The sequence below is a fragment of the Panthera pardus genome, unplaced genomic scaffold (assembly GCF_024362965.1).
Source record: "Panthera pardus isolate Hobbes unplaced genomic scaffold, ASM2436296v1 HiC_scaffold_12, whole genome shotgun sequence".
NCBI lineage: Eukaryota > Metazoa > Chordata > Mammalia > Carnivora > Felidae > Panthera > Panthera pardus.
The window spans coordinates 113,122,622-113,145,025 of NW_026526677.1; the positions used below are offsets into that span (position 1 = coordinate 113,122,622).

Here is a 22,404-nt window from a genome sequence, read left to right on the forward strand (position 1 = left end):
AAGAGAAGACATTTAAAAAGTGCTCTAAATTGAAGTTAAATAAGTAAATAAAACCATTCTACATCAGTTTTCTGTTTAACATCTGACCTCATTCTCCACTGTGTACACTTCTTTCCCGCACAATATTTGTTAGTTCATGTTCGTCCTATCACACCTCTTCTGTGAGGGTTTGCTGGACTTTGCAAACATGACAAAAATATCACTCAAACTTCTGAACTTGAGCGATAAGGAGAGAACATCGATGTGACACCCCAGAACACTGATTGTGTAGTTGAGAAAAAACACTGTAGAATGTATCAATAATGCATGGAACACAAACATTATGACGATGGGAATTCAGGGTGCAGGATGACCTTCGGAAACATGTGGTTCCGTTACCTTCCATGTGTAAAGTGAGCCTTCTCAGGAATGTGCCAGAGAAGTGCCGGAACTGTGCTTTGAAGGTGTGGGGAGTTTAACATGACTCCAAATCCTTTGACACGTCTCCCACTGAGGCCTGACCTGGGCGCTCCTCTCCTCAAACGGGGGTCCTGTGACCACAGCAGCAGTTTCATGTACAGTTTCGGGACCAGGCCTCAAGAAATCGATTGCTTGTATTTTCTGTCTTTTCAGACTTTTCAGCTTGGAAGCCATCCACCACTGGTGAAGCCCAAGTTTTGGAGAGGCCCATGTGGCGACGGGCTGAGGTTTCCTGCTTCCAGCCAGCACAGCCTTGCCAGACCTGTGACGGAGCTGTGTGGAACAGACAAGCTTTCTTCACCAAGCCCCACCCAAATTTCAGGTTTCTAAGCTGAAAATAAATGAATTTTTAAAATAATGTTTAACCCAGTAGATTTTGGTGGAATTTGTCATATGGCAAGACGACTGATGCAGATTTCGGTACCTTCTCATCGACAGTGAGGTCAGTGTCCCCCGATGTGAGGACGAGCTCAGCGGCAAGCTGGCAGGCAGGACGAGGCACAAGTGATGCTGTGTCGTGGTTTCCAGGTCCAGGCCTCACGATGAGCACCTTTCATCGTCTGTGTCGTGGGGCATACCATCTCAGAACCAAGATACGACACTGTAAGGGAGTGAAGCGGCCCGAACGGAGAGGCCCACGGGGACATGCCCCCACGAGGAGTAACCAGTGTCTCCAGCCATCGTCCTGCGGAGTTCCCAGCCACTCATCAGCAACGACATGCCAGCCTGTGAATGGACATCTTGCAAGAAGATCCTCTGGGTCCAGGCTGAGCAGACACAGCTGGTGTCACACGGACCAGAGATAAGCCTGCCCCACCAGATCCTGCCAAAACTCTACATTCATGAGCTAAATACGTTGATTCTTCTTGTTTTCAGCCATTAAGTTTTGGGGTCATTTACCAGGTAGCAATAAGTAATTGATAAACTAGGCTTTCACACTCTTCAGTATTCTGATTTCTTACTGTAGAAAGATAGCTTCTTTTCCTGGCTTATTACATAAATGGTATGTTACTGCAGACACCCCCAACGATCCCTGCCAGCTGGCACTCATGCCTTGGTGAAACCCCCTCAGCGGGAGGATGAACTGGTTCCAGTGACTAGATTCTGATGGAAGAATACAGCGAAAGGGATGGGATGCCACTTTTCAGATTACATTACAACATACTGTAGCTTCTGTGCTCTCTCTCTCTCTCTCCCGTGTTCGCTCTAGGTGAAAAAGTTGCTAGGCTGTGAGCCTGCTTATGGAGACATCCATGGACATATGATCAGTCCCCCATCAGTAGGGCCCAGAGGCCCGCCAACCGCCAGGCTGCTGATGCCCTTGGCAGCTGTGAGGACCACAGCTCTAGACAGCACCTGGTTGTGGAGGTGCAGGAGACCCGAGTACTCGCTAAGTCACACGAAGACTCCTGAGCTGCAGAGACTGAGACACTATACATTCTGGTCATTTATACCACTCAGTTTTATGGCAATTTGCTATGTAGCAACACGTAACAGAGAGAGTTAGCAATATTAGTGTCAGGGTAGTTAGCTACCCTGTGTGTGAGTCAGGTTACTACACTCCACGGATGTGGAAGTCTTGATTGTTCAACTCGGCACTTCCGTAAGGAGTGTGGACAGTGCTCATCTGTGAACATGTGCAGGACGGGCAGGAGTGTTCAGGAGACTTTTCCAAGAATGAAAGATCTGGTGGGCACCCCTTCTCTCCGCCGCATGCACACAGACGCTCTCACCAGCGGGGATGAGTGAGAACACCGCCACCTAGCTGGCTAACGGCGTACCTCCTGTGCTGAGCTCTCTGGCGGCCGTGCTCCAGCCAACCGGCCCTCAGCCTGAGTCCGTCTGCCGCACCGTCACAAGCAGGACACCGCAATGGCAGCACTGACAAGGGCCAGCGACACTTCCAAGTGACTGCTGCCCTGGGGAGAAGGAAAGATAACCGAACACACCTTCGGCTTCGACTGCAGCCCTGGCAGTGGGCTGGGGGCAAACACCTGGGCTGACTGCAGGCCCACCTCCGGTGAAACCTGGGGGGACAAGGCTGGCCCAGTGCCCTGTACTTCGGCACTACTGCAGCTCTGGGGAACAACCGATCCGACCAAATTCTAGCCAAAGGTGCCCCAGACTGGCTCACTAACAACACAGGGACCACACCCGGCCCACAACAGGCAAAGACAGCCTCTGCAGACGACCGGCCTGAAGGCAAAGGGATCTCGGCCACAAAAGGACACACACAACACACGTGGGAGACACCTTGGAAGGACACACCAGGGCCTCTTCCTCATAAGGACACTAGTTTCAAGAGCGGGAGACATAGCCAACTTTCCTAACACACAGAAACAGACACAGAGAGTTAGACAAAATGAGGACATAGAGGAATCCATCCCAAATGAAAGAACAGGACGAAATCATAGAAAGACACCTAAAGGAAAGGGAGATAATATGCTTGATAGAGAACTTAAAGTAATGTCATACATGAATTGACACTTCTCCAAAGAAGACACCCAGATGGCCAACCAACATGAAAAAATGCCCAACGTCACTCATCATCAGGGAAAGACAAATGAAAATCACACTGAGATACCACCTTCCACCTGTCAGAATGGCTCACATTAACAACTCAGGCAACAACAGATGTTGGCGAGGATGCGGAGAGATAGGATCTCTTTGGCACTGCTGGTGGGAATGCAAACTGGTGCAACCACTCTGGAAAACAGTATGGAGGTTTTAAAATAGAAAATTAAAAATAATTAAAAATAGAACTACCTACGACCCAGCAATTGCACTACTAGGTATTTATCCAAGAGATACAGGTATGCTATTTCGAAGGGACACATGCACCCCCATGTTTATAGCAGCACTATCGACAATAGCCAAAGTATGGAAAGAGCCCAAATGTCCATCGATGGATGAATGGATAAAGAAGATGTGGTAGAGTATTACTCGGCAATCAAAAAGAATGAAATCTTGCCATTTGCAACTACGTGGACGGAACCAGAGGGTGTTATGCTAAGCAAAATTAGTTAGAGAAAGACAAATATACGATTTCACTCATATGAGCACTTTAAGACACAAAACAGATGAACACAAGGGAAGGAAAGCAAAAATAATATAAAAACAGTGAGGGGGACAAAACAGAAGAGACTCTTAGAGAACAAATAGAGGGCTGCTGGAGGTGTAGTGGGAGGGGGGATGGGCTAAATGTGTAAGGGGAATTAAGGAATCTACTCCTGAAATCACTATATGCTAACTAACTTGGATGTATTAAAAAAATAAATAATAAAAAAGAACATACCTATCAATAATTACTTTATTGTGAATGGAATCACACTCTAATTAAAAGACAAAGGGTGACAGAAGGGATGAAAAACCAAAACCCATCTATATGTAGCCAGAGGAGATTCCTTTTAGACCCCAAAACACATGCAGATTAGAAGTGTGGGGATGGAAAAACATTTCTCATACAAATGGAAGAGAAAAGAAAGCTGGGGTAGCAACAGTTAAATTGGACAAAATACACTTTAAAACAAAGACTGTAGGGGCCACTGGGTGGCTCAGTTGGTTAAGTGTCTGACTTGATTTCGGCTCAGGTCATGACCCTGTGGTTTGTGGGTTCGAGGCCTATGTCAGGCACTGCAACGACAGTGTGGAACTTGCTTGGGATTCTCTCTCTCCCCTCTTTGTCTGCCCCTACCCCACTCATGCTTGATTGCGTTCTCTTTCTCTCTCTCTCAAAATAAATAAACTTAAAAAAAATGACACTATCCAACAAGAAGACACAAGAATTGCAAATATTTATTCACCCAACATGAAAGAACCCAAATACATAGAGCAACTATAAACAAACATAAACAAAATAATCAATACTAACACAATCTAAATTCATTCTATGAGGCCAGCGTAAAACACACAAAGACATTACAAAAGAAAAGAAAAAGGCCAGTATCACTGATGAATACAGATGCAAAAATTATCAATAAAATATTAACAAACCAAATTCAGCAATACATTAAAATAATCATTCACCAAGATCCAAGTGGAATTACTACCAGAATGCCAGAATGGTTCAATATCCACAAATCAATCAACTTACCTACTTTCTAATTCTAGAACACTTTCATTACACTCTAAAAATAATCTGTATCTATGTAGTCACTTCTTCATTTCCCTATTAACAGAGGATGATTTTTAATTGATTTTAGCCTTCTGTAATTGCTTTCAATGATATTTTGCAGTTTTTATTGTACAAGTCTTGCTCTTTTTTCTTAATTTATTTCCCTGTATCTACTCTTCAATACTATCATAAGTGGAATGGCTTTCCTAATTTCCTTTTGGATACTCTAAATACTAAAATCTAGCATTCACTGCTACTGTATAGAAATGCAACTGACTTCAGTATATTTATATTCTTATTGTAACTTTCATATTCATTTTCCTAATGATTAACGATACTAAGAATTTTTCACGTTTCCTTGTCACCTGTGTACTTTTTTATTTTTTAATTAAGTGTAGTTCATACAGTTTTATCTTAGTTTCACGTGTATGATATGATTCAACAATTCTATACATTACTCAGTTCTCATCTAGATTAGGTGTACTCTTAATTCCCTTTATCCATTTCACTCATACTCCCATCACCTCTCTGCTGGCAACCACCATTTTGTTCTCTGTATTGAGAGACTTTCTGATTGTCTCATTTTTCCATTGCTGATTTTGTTTCTTGAATTGCACACATGAGTGAAATCATACAGTATTTCTCTCTTATTTCACTTAGCACTGTACCCTAGGGATTCATCTGTGTTGCTGCAAAAGCAAGGATTTCATGCTTTTTTACTACTGAACAATATGCCATCGTATACATACACACACATGCACACACCATATCTTCTGTATCTATTGATCTGGATGTGTGTGGATGAACCATCCAAATCCTTACACCATACACATAAATAAACTGAATAATGATTAAATACGTAAATGTACCTGAAACCATAACAATCCTAGAAGAAAACAAATAGCAATTTCTTTAACATCATAGAAAACACTTTTCTAGATATGCTCCTCAGGCAAGGGAAACAGAAGCAAAATTAAAGTATTTGGACTACACCAAAATAAAAAGCTTTTGCACAGAAAGGAAATAATCAACAAAAGGAAAAGACAACACACTGAATGGGAGAAGCTATTTGTAAATAATCTATCTGATAAGGGGTAAATATCTAAAATATATAAAGAACTTGTACAACTCTACGCACACACACACACAAAAACCAAATAATCTAATTTAAAAATGGGCAGAGAACCTGGATAGACATTTTTCCAAAGAAGACATACAGAAAGCCAAAAGATACTTAGAAAGATGCTCAACATCACTCATCATCAGGAAAATGCAAATCAAAACCACAATGAGATTTCACCTCACATCTGTCAGAATGGCAACAATCAAAAACACAAGAAACAACAAGAAATAAAAATCAAGTGTCACCATGGATGTAGAGAAAAAGGAATCCTTGTGCACTGTTGGTGGAAATGTAAATTGGTGCAGCCACTGTGGAAAACAGTATGGAGACTACTCAAAAAAATGAAAAACAGAATTAACATATGATCCAGTAATCCCACTATTGGGTATTTACCCAACAAAAATGAACACAAGAATTTGAAAAGATACATGCAGACACCCCTATGTTTATTGCAGCATTATTTACAAAAGCCAACATAGGGAAGCAACCCAAGTGTCCTCCCATACATAAATGGGTAAATAAAATGTGGTATATGTATACCTTCTTGTTAAAGTGTCTAATCAAGTATTTTTTAAAAATTTGGAATGCTTGTCTTCTCATTATTAGTTATACTTCAAAAATTTCTACATACATGTTCCTTTGTTGAATATGTCTAGTTAATCTTTCTCCTGTCTGTGGCTTACATTTTATATTCAAAACAGTATAATCAATTTGGGGGTAATTTTTATATGTTTGGAGATACAGGTGTAGGTTTTTAATTAATTTTTTTTTTGCTTTGGCTCTTCAATTGTTCTATACTATTAAAGAGATTTTCCTTTCTCCCTTTTAATTGACATAGTATATTTGGTGAAAATCAATTGATCATACATCTGTGGGTCTTTTCCTGGACTTTATTACATTCCATTGAGCTATATATCTATTTTTATACCAATACCATAGTGCTTCGATTGTATCTTCCTAACAGTTCCTGAAATCATGCTGAGTAAGATCTTTCATTTCATTCTTTTCTAATACTACTTAGCATACACTAGGTCTTTTGTATTTTTGCAAAAAAAAAAAAAAATTAGAAGCAAATGTTAGTCACTACAAAAGATTATGTAGTGGTTCCGATTGGGGTTGTTTTGAACTTCTCAATTAATTTGGGAAGAATTAACATCTTAACAATACCGGGTCTCCAGATACATGAACACAGTACACCTTTCAGCGCATCTTTCCATTTATTTGACTCTTGTTTACTTTCACTCTTCAAAGCTTTGTGGTTTTCAATGTGTACAAAAGTGTTACACATTTTTGTTCAATTTCATCCTGAAATTGCAAGTAGTACTTTTAATTTCAATTTTCAATAGTTTGTTTCCAGAATATGTATCATTTTGACATACTTACTCTGTATCCCACAACCTTTCTAAATTTAAATGTTCTTACTAGCTCTGGAACTTTTTTGTACATTCTGTAAGACGTTGAAAACAGATAACCATAAGTTCTGCAAATAAATACAGGTTTCCTTCTTCTTTTCCAGCCTTATCTTTTTTTTTTTTTTTTTTTTTTTATAACTTGTCATGCTAGCTAGACCCTTCAGCCCAATGCTGAATAGAAGCAGTGAGAAAGGACCTTGATGCCTTATTCCTGGTCTTAAGAGGAAAGCATTCAGTCCTTTACTATTATGTTAGCACAGCTTTTTCACGGATGCCCTTTATCTGGTTGAGAAGGTCCATTACTCTAATCCTGATTTGCTGAAAATTTTAATCATGACTGGTCGCTGACTTTTGTCTAATGCCTTTTCTGTGTCTATTGAGATAAACATGTAATTTCTTATTAGTCTACTAAAATAATTAACATTTTTTTTAATTCAACCTAACTTGTGTTCTTAGAGTAAATCCCACTTAGAATCCATTTTTACATTTTGTTGAGTTTCGTATTTTTGCAAAAACAATTAGAAACAAATGTTCAATTTGCTAATATCTTGTTAAGTTTTGAGTCTATGTTCAGGAAGGAAGTTAATCTACAGATTTCTTCCATTACAATACCTCTGTTAGCTTTTGCAATCAGGCCATGCTGGTCTCAGAAAGTGTAGTGAAATATTCCTGCCTATTCTATTTTCTGAAAGAGTTTACACAGAGTTGGTATTATTTCTTAAGTATTTATTACATTTCAGCAGTAAACTCTAAGAGTTATGGGAACTTTAATAAAATTCAACTTCTTTAATAGGGAGTAGAGGCTATCTGTCTCTCCTTGAGTGAGCTTTGGTAGTGTGTATCTTTCAAGAAATTCATAAAATTCATCTCAGTTGTTGAATTTATCAGCATGAAGTTGTTTAAGATATTCTATTATCCTTTGAATGTCTGTAGAAACGTAGTGATGTCCCTATCTTATTCCTAATACTAGTAACTTCTGACTTCCTTATTGCCTCGTCTTTCTTTTGGACTAATTAAGTAAAGCATATGTTTCCATCTTATGTCCTATATAGACTCATCATGCATACCTCTGTGATATTTGTATTTGTTGCATTGGGATTTATAGTATACATCTTTTTTTTTTTTAATTTGCATCCAAGTTAGTTAGCATATAATGCAATAATGATTTTGGGAGTAGAATCCAGTGATTCATCCCCTACATATAACACCCAGTGCTCATCGCAACAAGTGTCCTCCTTAATGCCCCTTGCCCATTTAGCCCATCCCCCCCACCCTCAACACCTCCAGCAACCCTCAGTTTGTTCTCTATATTTAGTAGTCTCTTATGTTTTGTCCCCCTCCTAGTTTTTATATTATTTTTGCTTCCCTTCCCTTACGTTCATCTGTTTTGTTTTTTACATTCCACATATGAGTGAAGTCCTTTGATATTTGTCTTTCTCTGACTAATTGCACTTAGAATACCCTCTAGTTCCATCCACACTGTTGCACATGGCAAGATTTAATTCTTTTTGATTGCCGAGTAATACTCCATTGTATATATATACCACATCTTCTTTATCCATTCATCTGTTGATGGACATTTGGGCTCTTTCCATATTTTGGCTATTGCCAATAGTGCTGCTATAAACACTGGGGTGCATGTGTCCCTTTGAAACAACATACCTGTATCCCTTGGATAAATACCTAGTAGTACAATTGCTGGGTCATAGGGTAGTTCTATTTTCAATTTTTTAAGGAACTTCCATACTGTTCTCCAGAGTGGTTGCACCAGTTTGCATTCACGCCAGCAGGGCAAAAGGGTTCCTCTTTCTCCACATCTTCACCAACATCTGTCATTGCCTAAGTTGTTAATGTTAGCCATCGTGACAGGTATGAGGGGGCTATCTCATTGTGATTTTAATTTGTATTTCCCTGATGATGAGTGATGTTGAGCATTTTCTTCATACGTCTGTGGGAGGCTGGACCCCGGTGCCAGGCTGAGACCGGGTCGAAAAAAGGCTCCCTGTTGACTCAGCCAACCCGGTGGTTCCCCCTCCCATTCTCCCACTTGCAAGGGCATACGAAAGCCTTGTCAAGGCTGAGAAAGTTAATTCCTGAAGCCTGTGGTCTGTGGGTGTTGGCAGTAATGTTACCCCCCCCCCTTTTCTACCCCGGGTCAAATAGAAACAAACATGGGAACTGTGTTTTGCTAGCAATCTATCAACAAGGTCTTGCTGTGACCCGTTTAGAAAGTTCACAAGGTACACAGAACTAAATGTTTTGGCTGGCAGTGATCATGTGAAACCTGTTTATTCTTAGAATGACCTGATCCATAAGAGTCTTATAAAAGATTGTGTACAGCAACAATAAAGTCGTCACTTGGGCCATCAGCCCAGGGGACCCTCCTGTTCCCAAACTGGCTTCTCTCTCTTTTTTTCTTACATTCCCCTACCCTCAGGACCCTGATCTTGGTGTTTGTTGCGCCGGTTGCAACATACGTCGGTTGGCCATCTGGATGTCTTCTTTGGAGAAGTGTCTTCATGCCTTTTGCCCATTGCTTCACTGGATTATTCGTTTTGGGGAGTGTTGAGTTTGATAAGTTCTTTATAGATTTTGGATACTAACCCTTTATCTGATAAGTCATTTGCAAATATCTTCTCCCATTCCATAGGTTGCTTTTAGTTTTGCTGATTGTTTTCTTCGCTGTGCAGAAATTTTTATCTTTATGAAGTCCCAGTAGTTCATTTTTGCTTTCGTTTCCCTTGCCTCCAGAGATGTGTTGAGTAAGAAGGTGCTGCATCCAGTGTCAAAGAGGTTTTTGCCTGCTTTCTCCACTAGGATTTTGATGGCTTCCTTACATTTAGGTCATTCACTCATTTTATTTTTGTGTATGGTGTAAGAAAGTGGTCCAGGTTCAATATTCTGCATGTCGCTGTCCAGTTTTCTCAACCCCATTTGCTGGAGAGATTGTCTTTTTTCCATTGGATATTCCTTCCTGCTTTGTCAAAGATAAGTTAGCCATATGTTTGTGGGTGAACTTCTGGGTTGTGTATTCTGTTCCATTGATCTAAGTGTCTGTTTTTGTGCCAGTACCATACTGTCTTGATGATTACAGCTTTGTAATACAGCTTGAAGTCCTGGATTGTGATGCCTCCTGCTTTGGTGTTCTTTTTCAGGATTGCTTTGGCTATTTGGGGTCTTTTCTGGTTCCAGAAAAATTTTAGCATTGTTTGTTCTAGCTGTGTGAAGAATGCTGGTGTCATTTTGATAGGGGTTGCATTGAATATGTATATTGCTTTGGGTAGTATCAACATTTTAACAGTATTTGTTCTACCAATTCATGACCTTGGAATGTCTTCCAATTTTTTGTGTGTCTTCTTCTATTTCTTTCATAAGCTTTCTACAGTTTTCAGTGTATAGATTTTTAACCTCTTTGGTTAGGTTTATTCCTAGGTATTTTATGGGTTTTGGTGCAATTGTAAATGGGATTGATTCCTTGATTTCTCTTTCTGCTGCTTCACTGTTGGTGTATAGAAATACAACCGATTTCTGTGCATTGATTTAACAACCTGCAATTGTGCTGAATTCATGGATCAGTTCTAGCAGTGTTTTGGTAGAATCTTTTGGGTTTTCCACATAGAGTATCATGTCATCTGCAAAGGATGAAACTTTGACTTCCTCCTTGACCATTTGGATGCCTTTTATTTCTTTGTGTTGTCTGACTGTTGAGGCTAGGACTTCCAATACTATGTTGAATAACAGTGGCAAGTGTAACATCCCTGTTGTGTTCCTGACCTTAAGGGAAAAGCTCTTAGTTCTTCCCCACCGAGGATGATATTAGCTGTGGGTCTTTTGTATATGACTTTTATAATCTTGAGGTATGATCCTCTATCCCCACTTTCTTAAGGGTTTTTAATCAAGAAGGGATGCTATATTTTGTCATGTGCTTTCTCTGTATCTACTGAGAGGATCTCTTTTCTTTTACTGATGTGATGAATCACATTGATTTGTGAATACTGAACCAGCCCTTCATTGCAGGTATAAATCCCACTTGATCGTGGTGAATAGTTCTTTTAATGTATTGTTGGATCTGGTTGGCTAGTGTCTTGTTGAGAATTTTTGCGTCCATGTTCATCAGGGAAATTGGTCTATAGTTCTCGTTTTTAGTGGGGTCTATGTCTGGTTTTGGAATCAATGTAATACTGGCCTCATAGAATGTCTTTGGCAGTTTCCCTTCCATTTCTAGTTTTTGGAACAGCTTCAAAAAGTAGGTGTTAACACTTCTTTAAATGTTTGGTAGAATTCCCCCTGGAAAGCTGTCAGGCCCTGGACTCTTGTTTTTTGAGAGAATTTTGACTACTAATTCAATTTCTTTACTGGTTATGGCTCTATTCAAATTTTCTATTTCTTCTTGTTTCACTTTTGGTGATTTATATGTTTCTACTAATTTGTCCACTTCTTCCAGGTTGCCTAATTTATTGGCATATAATTGGTCATAATATCTCTTATTGTTTGTATTTCTGAAGTGTTGGTTGTGATCTCTCCTCTTTCATTCCTGATTTTATTTATTTTCCTTTTTCTTTTTATCAAACTGGCTAGAAGTTTATCAATTTTGTTAATTCTTTCAAAGAACCAGCTCCAGGTTACATTGATCTGTTCTGTTTTATATTTTATTTTATGTTATGTTATGTTATGTTATGTTATGTTATGTTATGTTATGTTATTTTTATTTGGGGGGCAGCAGTATTGACTTCTGTTTTAATCTTTATTATTTCCTATTTCTTCTGCCAGTTTGGGGTTTTATTTGCTGCTCTTTTCTAGCTCTGTAGGGGTAAGGTTAGGTTGTGTATCTGGGACCTTTCTTCCTTCTTTAGGAAGGCCTGGATTGCTATATACTTTCCTCTTCTGATCACCTTTGCTGCACATCAGAGGTTTTGGGCTGTGGTGTTATCATTTTCATTGGCTTCCATGTACTTGTTAGTTTTCTCTTTAACTTCTTGGTTAACTCATTCATTCTTTAATAGAATGTTCCTTAATCTTCAAGTATTTGTTGTCTTTCCAATTTTTTTCTTGTAGTTGATTTCAAGTTTCACGGTGTTGTGGTCTGAAAATATGCACGGTATGATCTCAATTTGTACTTTTGTACTTGTTGGGGGCTGATTTGTATCCCAGTATGCAATCTCCTCTGGCGAATGTTCCACATGCACTTGAGAAGAATGTATTCTGCTGCTTTAGGATGAAATGTTCTGAATATATCTTTTAAGTCCATCTGGTTCAATCCGTCATTCAAAGACACTGTTTCATTGTTGATTTTCTGCTTAGATGATCTGTCCACTGCTTTAAGTGGGGAGTCGAAGTCCCCTACTATTATTGTCAATGAGTTTATCTTTGTAATTGTTTTATATATTTGGGTACCTCCACGTTGGGGGCATAAATGTTTACAATGGTTGGACTCTCTTGGTGTACAGACCCCTTAATTATGATATAATGCCCTTCTTCATCTCGTTACAGTCTTTATTTTAAAATATAGATTGCCTGATAGGAGTATGGCAACTCCAGCTTTCCTTTGGCAACCATTAATATGATAGATGGTTCTCCATCCTTTTATTTTCAATCTTAAGGTGTCTTTAGGTCTAAAGTGGTTCTCTTGTAAACAGCATATAGATGGATCTTGTTTTCTTATCCATCTATTACCCTATGTCTTTTGATTGGAGCGTTTAGTCCATTGACATTTATTTATTTATTTATTTATTTATTTTTTTTTTTTTTTTATCATTTAGGATTTTATTAGTTTTGAGTAATGTAAAATTCTCACAACATGACCCACAAATCAGCAAGGTGCTTTTTTTTATTTTTTTTTATTTTTTAATATATGAAATTTACTGTCAAATTGGTTTCCATACAACACCCAGTGCTCATCCCAAAAGGTGCCCTCCTCAATATCCATCACCCACCCTGCCCTCCCTCCCACCCCCCATCAACCCTCAGTTTGTTCTCAGTTTTTAACAGTCTCTTATGCTTTGGCTCTCTCCCACTCTAACCTCTTTTTTTTTTTTTTTTTTTCCTTCCCCTCCCCCATGGGTTTCTGTTATGTTTCTCAGGATCCACATAAGAGTGAAACCATATGGTATCTGTCTTTCTCTGTATGGCTTATTTCACTTAGCATCACACTCTCCAGTTCCATCCATGTTGCTACCAAAGGCCATATTTCATTTTTTCTCATTGCCACGTAGTATTCCATTGTGTATATAAACCACAATTTCTTTATCCATTCATCAGTTGATGGACATTTAGGCTCTTTCCATAATTTGGCTATTGTTGAGAGTGCCGCTATAAACATTGGGGTACAGGTGCCCCTATGCATCAGTACTCCTGTATCCCTTGGATAAATTCCTAGCAGTGCTATTGCTGGGTCACAGGGTAGGTCTATTTTTAATTTTCTGAGGAACCTCCACACTGCTTTCCAGAGTGGCTGCACCAATTTGCATTCCCACCAACAGTGCAAGAGGGTTCCTGTTTTTCCACATCCTCTCCAGCATCTATAGTCTCCTGATTTCTTCATTTTGGCCACTCTGACTGGCGTGAGGTGGTATCTGAGTGTGGTTTTGATTTGTATTTCCCTGATAAGGAGCGACGTTGAACATCTTTTCATGTGCCTGTTGGCCATCCGGATGTCTTCTTTAGAGAAGTGTCTATTCATGTTTTCTGCCCATTTCTTCACTGGGTTATTTGTTTTTCGGGTGTGGAGTTTGATGAGCTCTTTATAGATTTTGGATACTAGCCCTTTGTCCGATGTGTCATTTGCAAATATCTTTTCCCATTCCGTTGGTTGCCTTTTAGTTTTGTTGGTTGTTTCCTTTGCTGTGCAGAAGCTTTTTATCTTCATAAGGTCCCAGTAATTCACTTTTGCTTTTAATTCCCTTGCCTTTGGGGATGTGCCGAGTAAGAGATTGCTACGGCTGAGGTCAGAGAGGTCTTTTCCTGCTTTCTCCTCTAAGGTTTTGATGGTTTCCTGTCTCACATTCAGGTCCTTTATCCATTTTGAGTTTATTTTTGTGAATGGTGTGAGAAAGTGGTCTACTTTCAACCTTCTGCATGTTGCTGTCCAGTTCTCCCAGCACCATTTGTTAAAGAGACTGTCTTTTTGGGGCGCCTGGGTGGCGCAGTCGGTTAAGCGTCCGACTTCAGCCAGGTCACGATCTCGCGGTCCGTGAGTTCGAGCCCCGCGTCAGGCTCTGGGCTGATGGCTCGGAGCCTGGAGCCTGTTTCCGATTCTGTGTCTCCCTCTCTCTCTGCCCCTCCCCCGTTCATGCTCTGTCTCTCTCTGTCCCAAAAATAAATAAAAAACGTTGAAAAAAAAATTAAAAAAAAAAAAAAAAAAAAGAGACTGTCTTTTTTCCATTGGATGTTCTTTCCTGCTTTGTCAAAGATGAGTTGGCCATACGTTTGTGGGTCTAGTTCTGGGGTTTCTATTCTATTCCATTGGTCTATGTGTCTGTTTTTATGCCAATACCATGCTGTCTTGATGATGACAGCTTTGTAGTAGAGGCTAAAGTCTGGGATTGTGATGCCTCCTGCTTTGGTCTTCTTCTTCAAAATTACTTTGGCTATTCGGGGCCTTTTGTGGTTCCATATGAATTTTAGGATTGCTTGTTCTAGTTTCGAGAAGAATGCTGGTGCAATTTTGATTGGGATTGCATTGAATGTGTAGATAGCTTTGGGTAGTATTGACATTTTGACAATATTTATTCTTCCAATCCATGAGCAGGGAATGTCTTTCCATTTCTTTATATCTTCTTCAATTACCTGCATGAGCTTTCTATAGTTTTCAGCATACAGATCTTTTACATCTTTGGTTAGATTTATTCCTAGGTATTTTATGCTTCTTGGTGCAATTGTGAATGGGATCAGTTTCTTCATTTGTCTTTCTGTTGCTTCATTGTTAGTGTATAAGAATGCAACTGATTTCTGCACATTGATTTTGTATCCTGCAACTTTGCTGAATTCATGTATCAGTTCTAGCAGACTTTTGGTGGAGTCTATCGGATTTTCCATGTATAATATCATGTCATCTGCAAAAAGCGAAAGCTTGACTTCATCTTTGCCAATTTTGATGCCTTTGATTTCCTTTTGTTGTCTGATTGCTGATGCTAGAACTTCCAGCACTATATTAAACAACAGCGGCGACAGTGGGCATCCCTGTCGTGTTCCTGATCTCAGGGAAAAAGCTCTCAGTTTTTCCCCGTTGAGGATGATGTTAGCTGTGGGCTTTTCATAAATGGCCTTTATGATCTTTAAGTATGTTCCTTCTATCCCGACTTTCTCAAGGGTTTTTATTAAGAAAGGGTGCTGGATTTTGTCAAAGGCCTTTTCTGCATCGATTGACAGGATCATATGGTTCTTCTCTTTTTTTTTGTTAATGTGATGTATCACGTTGATCGATTTGCGAATGTTGAACCAGCCCTGCATCCCAGGAATGAATCCCACTTGATCATGGTGAATAATTCTTTTTATGTGCTGTTGAATTCGATTTGCTAGTATCTTATTAAGAATTTTTGCATCCATATTCATCAGGGATATTGGCCTGTAGTTCTCTTTTTTTACTGGGTCTCTGTCTGGTTTAGGAATCAAAGTAATACTGGCTTCATAGAATGAGTCTGGAAGTTTTCCTTCCCTTTCTATTTCTTGGAATAGCTTGAGAAGGATAGGTATTATCTCTGCTTTAAATGTCTGGTAGAACTCCCCTGGGAAGCCATCTGGTCCTGGACTCTTATTTGTTGGGAGATTTTTGATAACCGATTCAATTTCTTCGCTGGTTATGGGTCTGTTCAAGCTTTCTATTTCCTCCTGATTGAGTTTTGGAAGAGTGTGGGTGTTTAGAAATTTGTCCATTTCTTCCAGGTTGTCCAATTTGCTGGCATATAATTTTTCATAGTATTCCCTGATAATTGTTTGCATCTCTGAGGGATTGGTTGTAATCATTCCATTTTCATTCATGATTTTATCTATTTGGGTCATCTCCCTTTTCTTTTTGAGAAGCCTGGCTAGAGGTTTGTCAATTTTGTTTATTTTTTCAAAAAACCAACTCTTGGTTTCGTTGATCTGCTCTCCAGTTTTTTTAGATTCTATATTGTTTATTTCTGCTCTGATCTTTATTATTTCTCTTCTTCTGCTGGGTTTAGGCTGCCTTTGCTGTTCTGCTTCTATTTCCTTTAGGTGTGCTGTTAGATTTTGTATTTGGGATTTTTCTTGTTTCTTGAGATAGGCCTGGATTGCAATGTATTTTCCTCTCAGGACTGCCTTCGCTGCATCCCAAAGCGTTTGGATTGTTGTATTTTCATTTTCGTTTGTTTCCATATATGTTTTAATTTCTTCTCTAATTGCCTGGTTGACCCACTCATTCGTTAGTAGGGTGTTCTTTAACCTCCATGCTTTTGGAGGTTTTCCAGACTTTTTCCTGTGGTTGATTTCAAGCTTCATAGCATTGTGGTCTGAAAGTATGCATGGTATGATTTCAATTCTTGTAAACTTATGAAGGGCTGTTTTGTGACCCAGTATATGATCTATCTTGGAGAATGTTCCATGTGCACTCGAGAAGAAAGTATATTCTGTTGCTTTGGGATGCAGAGTTCTAAATATATCTGTCAAGTCCATCTGATCCAATGTATCATTCAGGGCCCTTGTTTCTTTATTGACTGTGTGTCTAAATGATCTATCCATTTCTGTAAGTGGGGTGTTAAAGTCCCCTGCAATGACCACATTCTTATCAATAAGGTTGCTTATGTTTATGAGTAATTGTTTTATATATCTGGGGGCTCGGGTATTTGGCGCATAGACATTTATAATAGTTAGCTCTTCCTGGTGGATAGACCCTGTGATTATTATATAATGCCCTTCTTCATCTCTTGTTACAGCCTTTAATTTAAAGTCTAGTTTGTCTGATATAAGTATGGCTACTCCAGCTTTCTTTTGGCTTCCAGGAGCATGATAAATAGTTCTCCATCCCCTCACTCTCAATCTAAAGGTGTCCTCAGATCTAAAATGAGTCTCTTGTAGACAGCAAATAGATGGGTCTTGTTTTTTTATCCATTCTGATACCCTATGTCTTTTAGTTGGCGCATTTAATCCATTTACATTCAGTGTTATTATAGAAAGATATGGGTTTAGAGTCATTGTGATGTCTGTATGTTTTATGCTTGTAGTGATGTCTCTGGTACTTTGTCTCACAGGATCCCCCTTAGGATCTCTTGTAGGGCTGGTTTCGTGGTGACAAATTCCTTCAGTTTTTGTTTGTTTGGGAAGACCTTTATCTCTCCTTCTATTCTAAATGACAGACTTGCTGGATAAAGGATTCTCGGCTGCATATTTTTTCTGTTTAGCACACTGTAGATATCGTGCCAAGCCTTTCTGGCCTGCCAAGTTTCAAAGGAGAGATCAGTCACGAGTCTTATAGGTCTCCCTTTATATGTGAGGGCACGTTTATCCCTTGCTGCTTTCAGAATTTTCTCTTTATCCTTGTATTTTGCCAGTTTCACTATGATATGTCGTGCAGAAGATCGATTCAAGTTACGTCTGAAGGGAGTTCTCTGTGCCTCTTGGATTTCAATGCCTTTTTCCTTCCCCAGTTCAGGGAAGTTCTCAGCTATAATTTGTTCAAGTACCCCTTCAGCACCCTTCCCTCTCTCTTCCTCCTCTGGGATACCAATTATGCGTATATTATTTCTTTTTAGTGTATCACTTAGTTCTCTAATTTTCCCCTCATACTCCTGGATTTTTTTATCTCTCTTTCTTTCAGCTTCCTCTTTCTCCATAACTTTATCTTCTAGTTCACCTATTCTCTCCTCTGCCTCTTCAAGCCGAGCCATCGTGGATTCCATTTTGTTTTGCAATTCGTTTAAAGCGTTTTTCAACTCCTCGTGACTGTTCCTTAGTCCCTCGATCTTTGTGGCAAGAGATTCTCTGCTGTCCTGTATACTGTTTTCAAGCCCAGCGATTAATTTTACGACTATTATTCTAAATTCACTTTCTGTTATATTATTTAAATCCTTTTTGATCAGTTCATTAGCTGTTGTTATTTCCTGGAGATTCTTCTGAGGGGAATTCTTCCGTTTGGTCATTTTGGAGAGTCCCTGGCGTGGTGAGGACCTGCAGTGCACTTCCCCTGTGCTGTGGTGTATAACTGGAGTTAGTGGGCGGGGCCGCAGTCCGACCCGATGTCTGCCCCCAGCCCACTGCTGGGGCCACAGTCAGACTGGTGTGTGCCTTCTCTTCCCCTCTCCTAGGGGCGGGATTCACTGTGGGGTGGCGTGTCCCGTCTGGGCTACTTGCACACTGCCAGGCTTGTGTTGCTGGGGATCTGGCGTATTAGCTGGGGTGGGTAGGCAAGGTGCACGGGGGCTGGAGGGGCAGGCTTAGCTCGCTTCTCCTTAGGTGATCCACTTCAGGAGGAGCCCTGTGGCAGCGGGAGGGAGTCAGATCCGCTGCCGGAGGTTTGGCTCCGCAGAAGCACAGAGTTGGGTGTTTGCGCGGAGCGAGCAAGTTCCCTGGCAGGAACTGGTTCCCTTTGGGATTTTGGCTGGGGGATGGGCGGGGGAGATGGCGCTGGTGAGCGCCTTTGTTCCCCGCCAAGCTGAGCTCTGCCGTCCGGGGGCTCAGCAGCTCTCCCTCCCTTTGTCCTCCAGCCTTCCCGCTTTCCGAGCAGAGCTGTTAACTTCTGACCTCCCAGACGCTAAGTCGCGCTTGCTGTCGGAACACAGTCCGTCCGGCCCCTCCGCTTTTGCCAACCAGACTCGGGGGCTCTGCTTGGCCGGCGAGCCGCCCCTCCGCCCCGGCTCCCTCCCGCCAGTCCGTGGAGCGCGCACCGCCTCGCTGCCCTTCCTACCCTCTTCCGTGGGCCTCTGGTCTGCGCTTGACTCCGGAGACTCCCTTCTGCTAATCCTCTGGCGGTTTTCTGGGTTCTTTAGGCAGGTGTAGGTGGAATCTAAGTGATCGGCAGGACGCGCTGTGAGCCCCGCGTCCTCCTACGCCACCATCTTCCGGAACCCCCCAGTCCATTGACATTTAGAGTGAATACTGAAAGATACGAATTTATTGCCATTGTGTTGCCTGTAGAGTTGGAGTTTCTGGTGGTGTTCTCTGGTGCTTTCTAGTCTTTGTTGCTTTTGGTCTTTTTTGTTTTGTTTCATCTTTTCTCCCCTCAGAGACTCCCCTTTGAAATTTCTTGCAGGGCTGGTTGAGTGGTCACAAACTCCTTTAGTTTTTGTTTGTCTGGGAAACTCTTTATCTCTCCTTCCATTTTGAAAACAGCCTTGCTGAATAAAGAATTCTTGGCCGCATATTTTTTCCAATGCAGCATGTTTAATATATCCTGCCACTCTTTCTGGTATGCCATGTTTCTGTGGATAGGTCTGCTGTGAATCTGATCTGTCTTCCCTTATAGGTTAAGGACTTTTTTTCTTTGCTGCTTTCATGATTCTTTGTCTGTATATTTTGTAAATGTGACTATGATATGCCTTGTTGATGGTCCGTTTTTGTTGAATCTAATGGAAGTCTGTGCTTCCTGGATTTTGATGTCTGTGTCTTTCCCCAGGTTAGGAAAGCTTTCCACTATGAGTTGCTCACATAACCCTTCTACCCCTTTTTCTCTCTCTTCATCTTCTGGGACTCCTATGACTCAGATGTTATCCTTTTTAATTAGTCACTTTGTTCTCTAATTCTTGTATCATGCTCCTTTGCCTTAGTTTCCCTCTTTTTTCCTGCTTCATTATTCTCCATAAGTTTGTCCTCTACACTGCTGATTCGCTACTCTGCTTCATCCATCTTTGCCACTGTGGCATACATTTGAGATTGCAGCTCAGTTACAACATTTTTTATTTCGCCCTGACTAGACTACTTATTTTATCTCCACACAAAGGGATTCTATGCTTTTTTCAACCCCAGTTAGTATTCTAGTATTTTTATGATTCTAAATGCGGGTTCAGACATCTTGTTGATATCTGTGTTAAGTCCCTGGCTATTTCTTCCTATTCTTTCTTTTGTGGTGAATTCCTTCTTTTTGTCATTTTGGAGGAAAAAAAAGAATTAATAAAAAATAAAATTAAAAAAATTCAAAACAATTCAAAAAAATCAAATAAAGGAAGCTAGATCTTACATGTATTTTCGTCTGGTTGTTGAAATAAGCTTGAAAGAATAGAGAAAAAAGGGATAGAAAATAAAAAAGACAAACCATTAAAAATTAATAGAAAGGTATACAATAAAATAGAATAAAATGAAATAAAGTAAAATAGAATAAACAATTCACAAAAAAATAAAAATATGGAGTATATAGTAAAAGAAATTTTAAAACTTTTTCATAAAAACAGATAATGAAAATAATTTTTTTCTCTTTTTGCACCCAAGAATAAGAAAAAAAAAGGACTCGATGGACCAGCACATAGAATGAAATTACATTCAGTTTCCCCTAGAAATCTAACTATGAAGCACTTTATAGTCTGTGCACTAAGCAGGCAGAGGGACTTGTAGTGGTCTTGTAGAGCATGTTCTTGGAGGGCACAGTTGGGTAAGCGCTTGGTGTGATAGCTCCATTCTCCACTAAGTGGTACTGCTTAGGTTACTGGGGTGGATCAGTGTGTGCGCATGTGCGTGTGCAGGAGAGGTGAAAATGGCATCACGCAGCTTCCCAGTCTCTAACACCAGAATTCTGTGCTCTCACCAAGCAGTCATCAGGCATGCCTCCTTTGTCTCTGGTTTCCATCCACTCCCTGCTTCTACACTGTCTATGTCCATGCTGTCAGCCTGCCAGGCAGTACCTCTCTCCCAAATTTTATGTCAGAAGGGGCTGTGCTTCCAAACCCCTCACTTCTGAGAGCCCTGCAGTTTGGACCTGCTCTAACCTTCTGGGGGAGGGTCTCCCCGAGCAATGGCTGGCTGCTGGCTGCCTCCAGGAATGCTCATGCAACCGTGCCACTGCAGAGGTCCAGAGACTGCCACCAGGTGCCAGCCTGCCCTAGAAAAAGTACGCACGACTGTGTAGCAGTAGTGGTTCAGGGACTATGACAAATCACAACACACAAATGGCACCAGGCTTCACTGTAACCTAATGTCCTTGTTCCAACACCACCAAACGTGGCTATTCTCCAGGGTCCATTGGCACCTATGCCCATGGAGAGACCACATAGCCTCTACCAAATGCCCTTCAAGCAGGTGAACCGTTTCTCCCCATGTGCCCCGAGGACCTCGCTGCCTGTTAATGGGGATTCACCTTTCCTCGCCACCAAAGCTCCACCAGCTATCGAGCTTTGGAGTTTCCAACTCTGTGCTCCCCTGTTTCTAGAGTCCTAATAGTGCCGAAACCCTCTCCTTTCTCCCTTTCTTGTTCAATCCCTTGTGGATGTTTCCACTCTTTCTCTTTCTCTCCAGCTGCTCTTGGGGGGCATGCTTTTCCTGCACTCCCCCCATCTCTGTCCTTTCTCTGCAATAGCTCCCTACCCTCCATGGCTTCTCTCTCCCCCAGTTCACCTCTTCGTGCCTCATATCTGCTGAGTTCTGTGGCTCAAGTTATGCAGATTGTTCTGTTAATCCTCAGATCAATTTTCTAGGTGTGCAGGATGGTTTGGTGCTGATCTAGCTGCACTTCAAGGACGAGAGAAGCAGAGAACTTCCACCTGCTCCACCATCTTGGCCCCTCCCTAGTACACACTTTTAACTTACTATGGTCTATCTTCAAATAACAATAAATATTAAGGGATGCTAATAAAACTTCAAATAATATTAATGAAACTTCACATATAGCATGAAAGTCTTATAACACTGTACTTCCATTTCCACTGCTAAATTAAGAAAAAAGGACAAAGAGAAGAATAAACTCTAAAGTTAAAATCTCTTCTAAAAAAAAAAAGTATATGTTCTCTTATCATGCACAAAAATGGTATTAAGTTAGGTATACTGAAAGAGAATTCCAAGATACTGGAGATTCTGGGTCTTCACAGGCCCCTGTGCTCTTATGTACATCAGTAGGAACTGATTTCCATTTGTACGTTTATCTAACAGAATTCTAGTTATAAGTGAAGCGAGAGACGAGGAGATGGGGCAATTCCATGCCAGCATTTGTAAGCCTTTGGAGAGGAGTATGTGGAGTTCAATGCTCACAAAGCAGGTGAGTGTCTCTTAGAACAAAGACCACTGTGTAGCTGTGTGATATAAGTAATGAGTAAGTGGTGGACAGGGTGGGAAGAACACAGATGTAGGAAACACCATGGGGATTGCAGTGTGGGCTCTGACACTTTATAGGATAGCATCCCCTTTCTGCTTTAGTTTTC

General features: G+C 40.6%; 1 protein-coding gene across 8 annotated transcripts in view; it reads right to left on the minus strand.

The window, feature by feature from the left end:
- The window catches only part of DYNC2H1 (dynein cytoplasmic 2 heavy chain 1), a 347,141-nt gene that overhangs the window by 62,203 nt on the left and 262,534 nt on the right, over window positions 1-22,404 (minus strand). The window lies entirely within an intron of this gene.